Raw genomic sequence first — 6306 nt, 5'->3', positions numbered from 1 at the left:
GTCTCACTCTGTCGCCCAGGCTGGAGTGCAGTGGCATGCTTATGGCCACCGCAGCCTCGACCTGCTGGGCTACGGCGATCCTTCTGCCTCAACTTTCCAAGTAGCTAGAACTATAGGCGTGTGCCACCACACCCAGCTAATTGTTTGATTTATTGTAGACACAAGATCTCGCTAAGTTGCCCAGGCTGGTCTCAAACCCCTGAGCTCAGGTAATCCCCTCGCCTCCGCCTTCCAAAGTGTTGAGATTACAGGCTTGAGCCACCGCACCCTGGCCAAATTCCTCATTTTATAATTCCCAAATCTCTGCCACCCATCTGAGTCTCGTTCTGATGCTTGCTCTGTCTCTTCAAACTGCTTTTTGCTCTTTTAGTATGCCTTGTAATTTTATTTCGATTGCCATGGGTAAATAGGCCTTTGTAATGTTGTGGGGCGTTCTCTAGAGGCAGCGTTGGTCTTTTGCTGAGACTGACTCTGAACTTGGAATTTCACAAGTGTTCCTCATCCCTGCCTCCCTGAGGCTAGCGTGGCCTAGACTGGATACTTTCCTTTTCCCACGCAGAAGGTTAGGCTGGAGTGGGGTATTTCCCTTCTCCCAACTGGGTTGGCTCTGACGTTTTGGCCCTGGTTTCTCCAGAGGGCAGACTTCGTTTGGGACAGAATGCTCTGGCATATTTCTTTTTTTTGTTTGTTTTTGTTTTTTTTTGAGTTGGAGTCTCACTCTGTCGCCCAGACTGGAGTGCAGTGGCCGCTCCCGGCCACCGCAGCCTCAACCTGCTGGGCTCCGGCGATCCCTCCACCTCAGCCTTCCGAGTAGCCGGAATTTCAGGCACGCGCTACCACGACCGGCTAATTTTTTGATTTTATTGTAGAGATGAGGTCTCGCCTGCCCAGGTGGGTCTCGAACCCGCGGGTTCAAGCAATCCACTCACCTCAGCCTCCCAAAGGCGCGGGATTACAGGCTGAGCCACCAAGCCCGGCTTCTCTGGCGTATTTCAAAATGGTTCTTTTCCCCTCCTCCTGCCACAAGCAGGAGAGAGTTTTTCTACAGTGTTTACTATGCTCCTGGAGGTAAAATTCACAAAGGTGAGGTTTTTTTTTTTTTTTTTTTGAGTTGGAGTCTCACTCTGTCACCCAAACTGGAGGGCAGTGGCCGCTCCCGGCCACCGCAGCCTCGACCTGCTGGGCTCCGGCGATCCTCCCACCTCAGCCTTCCAAGTAGCTGGAACTACAGGCGTGTGCCACCACGCCTGGCTAATTTTTTAATTTATGGTAGAGATGAAGTCTGGCCAAGTTGCCCAGGGAGGCTCAGACCTTGGGCTCAGGCAGTCTTCTCACCTCGGCCTCCCAAAGTGCTGGGATTATTGACGTGAGCCACCACACCCAGCCACCCTGGGACTTCTTTTATGGATCCAAGAAGCATTGCTGGCTGGGTATGGTGGCTTACGCATGTAATCCCAGCATTTTAGGAGGTCAAGGCAGGAGAACTGCTCAAGCCCAGGAGTTCAAGAAGAACCTGGGCAACATAGCGAGAGCTTGTCTCTCCAAAAATAAAAAAAAAAAAACTGCCTTTTAGGTGCTTCTAGAAGCTTTAATCTCACGACCACCAAACAATCTCCTGGTTTCTCCTTCCACCAGACAAGTTATTTCTCCCGGGCTAGACTTCAGTGCCCAGAATGGAGAAATGCCTCCTTGGGAACAAATGTGACCAGTGATGCTCAGCTCATTCAAGAAGAGCTCTGCCTTCTTTGGGTTTTTTTTTTTTTTTTTTTTTTTTGAGTCAGAGTCCCACTCCGTTGCCCAGTCTGGAGTGCAGTGGCACCATCATGGCTGACTACAGCCTCAACCTCCTGGGCTCAAGCTACCTCCTGCTTCAGCCTCCCAAGTAGCTGGGACTACAGGGGCGTGCCACCACACCCCACTAATTATTTTACTTTTTGTAGAGATGAGGTCTCCTCTGCAGCCCAGACTGGTCTCAAACTCGGGCTCAAGCAGTCCTCCTGCCTCAGCCTCTCGAAGTGCTGGGATTACAGACACGAACCACGGCATCCGGCTGAGGACTTCTGGTTTTAAAGGGCTACTGAGGACTAATCAGATGGCTGCATTCATTCATTTATAGGTCAAGTCGTTACTGAAGACCTACCTTTCGCCAGGTCCCGTTCTCTGCGTGGCGGATTCAAATGCTGCCATACAAAGATTTACCAATTTAAACCACTAACTTTGACCCATATTTGTGTCAGCCGACTTGATATCTCCACTGAAGCATCTCAGTCTCACCATGTCCAAAGTTGAACCCAGAATCTTCCCTAATTAAGACTATTTTGTCTGGGCACAGTGGCTCACACCTATAATCCCAACACTTTGGGAGGCTGAGGCGAGACGATTGCCTGAGTCCAGGGGTTCGAGACCAGCCTGGGCAACTTGGCAAGCCCTTACCTCTACAATAAATTAAAAATTAGGGGCAACCTCTTTGGGTTCCCTCCCACAGTGGGAGCTTTTCTGTCCTCTCAATAAATCCTGCTTAAAAAATAAGTTAAAAATTAGCTGGGCGTGGTGGCACATGCCTGCAGTTCCAGCTCCTTGAGAGACTGAGATGGAAGGATCACCTGAGCCCAGCAGGTCAAGGCTGCAGTGGCTGTGAGTGTGCCACTGCACTCCAGCTTGGGCGACAGGGTGACTCCAACTCAAAAAAAAAAAAAGACGATTTTAGGCCAGGTGTGGAAGCTCACGCTTGTAATTCCAGCACTTTGGGAGGCTGAGGTAAGAGGATTGCCTAAGCCCAGAGGTTGGAGATCAGCCCATGGCAACGGAGTGAGAATCCAATTAAAAAAAACAAAAACACCAAAAAACTATCCTAGAGGCAAGTGATGGAACTCAATCCAACTGGCTTAAGCCATTAAGGAAAGGTGTTTTTGTTTGTCTGTTTTTGTCGGAGCCTCACTCTGTCACCCAGGCTAGAGTGAACTTGCTTGATCACTGCTACCACAGCCTAGACCTTCTGGGCTCAGACGATCCTTCCGCCTCAGCCTTCCAGGTAGCTAGAACTACAGGGATGTGCCACTATGCTATTTTTTTTTTTTTTGAGTCAGAGTCTCACTCTGTCGCCCAGTCAGAAGTGTAGTGGCACGCCTAACTATCACACTCAGCTAATATTTGATTTATTGTAGAGACGAGGTCTCGCCAAGTTGCCCAGACTGGTCTGGAACCCGCGGGCTCAGGCAATCCGCTTGCCTCAGCCTCCCAAAGTGCTGGGATTACAGGCTGAGCCATCAAGCATGGCCTATGCTAATTTTTAAGTTTATCGTAGGAGCGAGGTGTCGCCAAATTGCCCGGGCTGATCTTGAGCTCCTGGGCTCCGGCAGTCCGCTCGTCTCGGCCTCCCAAAGTGCTGGGATGATAGGCCTGAGATGACGCGTCCGGCCCATAAAGGAAAGTTATTGGCTCAGTTAATGGGAAGTCCAGGGGCTGGGTGGCTTCTGGCCTGGCTGATTATTAGGGGCTCAGATGGTGTCGAGAAGACTCAGTATCTGTCCTTCCCTCATTAGCTTCTGCTTTTCTGTCTGCTGAGTTCATTTTAGGCCTGCCCTCCTCACATGGGGGTAAGATCTCCACCAGCAGCTTCAGGCCTACGTTTCTCTAGTAGATGGAGATTTCTCCTTCCCAAAAATCCCATCATTGGGCCTATGCTCATGTCTTGCTGACCTGGCCCAGCTATGAGCCAATCAGTGTAACTGGGGAAAGAATATTCGGATGTGCTCTCATTCCTCTAATCCTAGCACTTTGGTGGCTGAGGCAGGATCACCTGAGCCCAGGAGTTTGAGACCAGCCCAGGCAACATAAGGAGACCTCGTCACTACAAAAAAATAAGTCAGCCAGGCATGGTGGTGCGTGCCTGTATTCCCAACTACTTGGGAGGCTGAGGCGGGAGGATTGCAATCCACTAGGTTGAGACTGCAGTGAGCTGTGATGGTGCCTTTGCACTCCAGTCTGGGTGACAGAAAGAGACCCCAACTCAAAAAAAAAAAGGAATATTCTGATGGGTCAGATCTGGGTCATGGCCCATCCCCACAGCTGATCTTATTTTCTGCTAGCTTTGCAACCCCAGTGGAATAAGGAGTCTCTTTCCAGAGAGTTCTAGCAAACGTCTGAAGCATGTTGGCTCTGCTCAGCCTGTCTTAGGATTCATGGGCTTTTCCAAACTTATTTAGCATCCTATTGGTAACTCGTAGGCCTGGAACTTGAGTTGCCAGATTTAACACATAGAAACACAGGACATTGAGTTACAGCTGAATTTCAGATACATAATGAATAAATTTTTGGATCAGTTTGCTCAAGTATGTACACCATTTTTTTTTGAGTCGGAGTCTCACTCTGTTGTCCAGGCTGGAGGGCAGTGGCATGCTCCCAGCCACTCCCAGCCACTGCAGCCTCGACCTGCTGGACTCAGGAGATCCTTCTGCCTCAGCCTTGCAAGTAGGTGGAACCATAGATGTGCGCCACCATGCCCAGCTAATTTTTTTATTTATTGTAGAGATGAGGTCTTGCCATGTTGCCCAGGCTGGTCTCGAACCCGCAGGCTCAGGCAATCCTCTTGTCTCAGTCTCCCAAAGTGCTGGGATTACAGGCTGAGCCACCGAGCCCTGCCTCTCCCAGCTCTTTTATTCTTGTCAAGACATCCCTGCTTGGTACAGAAAGTCGCTGAAGATCCCCTGATTTCAGGAATATAGTCTCCTCTCTCAGCCCAGAGGGAGGAATTTTGGTTACCAATGAAAATTGCCTTTCTTGTTGTCAACTATTGAATACAAATATTTCTAGCTTCCTTGGTAGCCAAGAATGGGTATGCAACCAGTTCTGGCCAATGCGAGGTAAGGGAAAATTTGCTGGGGAGTTTCTGGAGAATATTTTGCTGCCCCGTTAGAAAACAGAGCCCCTGGAGGGAAAGAACTTTTGCCCTGGTCCCTTTCTTTTTCCTTGGAGTGCCTGTAGGAGCCCATGGTATTTGGAGCTGTGGTTATCAGGTTTTGATTGTGAGAGAACAAACACAGGAACAAAAATCCAGCTGAAGATAATGGAGCCGGGCCTGGTCGCTCATGCCTGGAATCCTAGCACGTTGGGAGGCCGAGGCGAGAGGATTGCCTGAGCCCAGGGGTTCGAGACCAGCCTGGGCAACTTGGGGAGACCTCATCTCTACAATAAATCAAGAAGTTAGCCGGGCGTTGTGGCGTGCCGCTGTGTTTCCAGCGACTAGGGAGGTTGAGGTGGAAGGATCGCCTGAGCCCTGAAGATTGAGACTGCGGTTGCTGTGAGCATGCCACCGCACTCTAGCCTGGGTGACAGAGTGAGACTCTGACTCAAAAACAAAAACAAAAAAAGATGGAGCTGAAGAGTGGAAGCAGTTTGAACAAACTCTGGAACCTCCAACCTCCAGACTTTTGTACATAAACAATCAAGAGGCTTGTAGTTTAGCCTTTGCCTTGTGGTACTTGCAGCCAGAGGCAGCAGAAACACCCCCATCTGTTCCTTCAGCTGGTCTTTCCTTTCCCCTAAGCCCGCTTCCCTCCTAATGTCCCTCTTTTCCACGAGTAGCACCACCATCCTTCCTTTCTTGCAAACCCAATGTCATCACTGCAATGATGTCATCACTGCAATTTCCCTTTTCTCTCTCGGCCCATCCCCCAAAGCTGCTAAATTTCCTTCCTCCATAACCCTGGAATCTGCTTCTTTCTGCATTCCATCTCGACTGTCCTCTTCCTGAAAGTCTTTCTCTTCTGGTCCAATTCCATAGCCCTTTTTTTTTTTTGAGTTGGAGTCTCACTCCCTTGCCCAGGCTAGAATGCAGTGGTACACTCACAGCCACCCCAGCGCCGACTTGCTGGGCTCCGGCAATCCTTCGGCCTCAGCCTTCCAAGTAGCCGAAGCTATATACATGCCTGGCTAATTTTTTATTTATTGTAGAGACGAGGTCTTGCCAAGTTGCCTGGGCTGGTCTCGAACCCACGGGCTCAGGCAATCCATTTGCCTCGGCCTCCCAAAGTGCTGGGATGACAGAAGTGCTGGGATGAGCCCGGCCTAAATTCCATAGCCTTTTATTCAGTCTTTTTGCCTCTACTCTTTGTCCCCCTGAAATGTATTTCCACAGTTCTGCTATCAAAATACAAATCTGTTAATGCCACTCTCCCCCACATACACTTACACATCCTCCAGTTAACTCCCTTTGTTCTTAGAATAAAGATTTAAAAAAATATATATATAAGCCGGGCTTGATGGCTCAGCCTGTAATCCCGCGCCTTTGGGAGGCTGAGGTGAGTG

Source organism: Carlito syrichta, unplaced genomic scaffold, assembly GCF_000164805.1.
Source record: "Carlito syrichta isolate Samal-C Ts95f unplaced genomic scaffold, Tarsius_syrichta-2.0.1 Scaffold123546, whole genome shotgun sequence".
In the NCBI taxonomy this organism is placed as follows: domain Eukaryota; kingdom Metazoa; phylum Chordata; class Mammalia; order Primates; family Tarsiidae; genus Carlito; species Carlito syrichta.
This window is presented reverse-complemented; position numbering follows the sequence as displayed.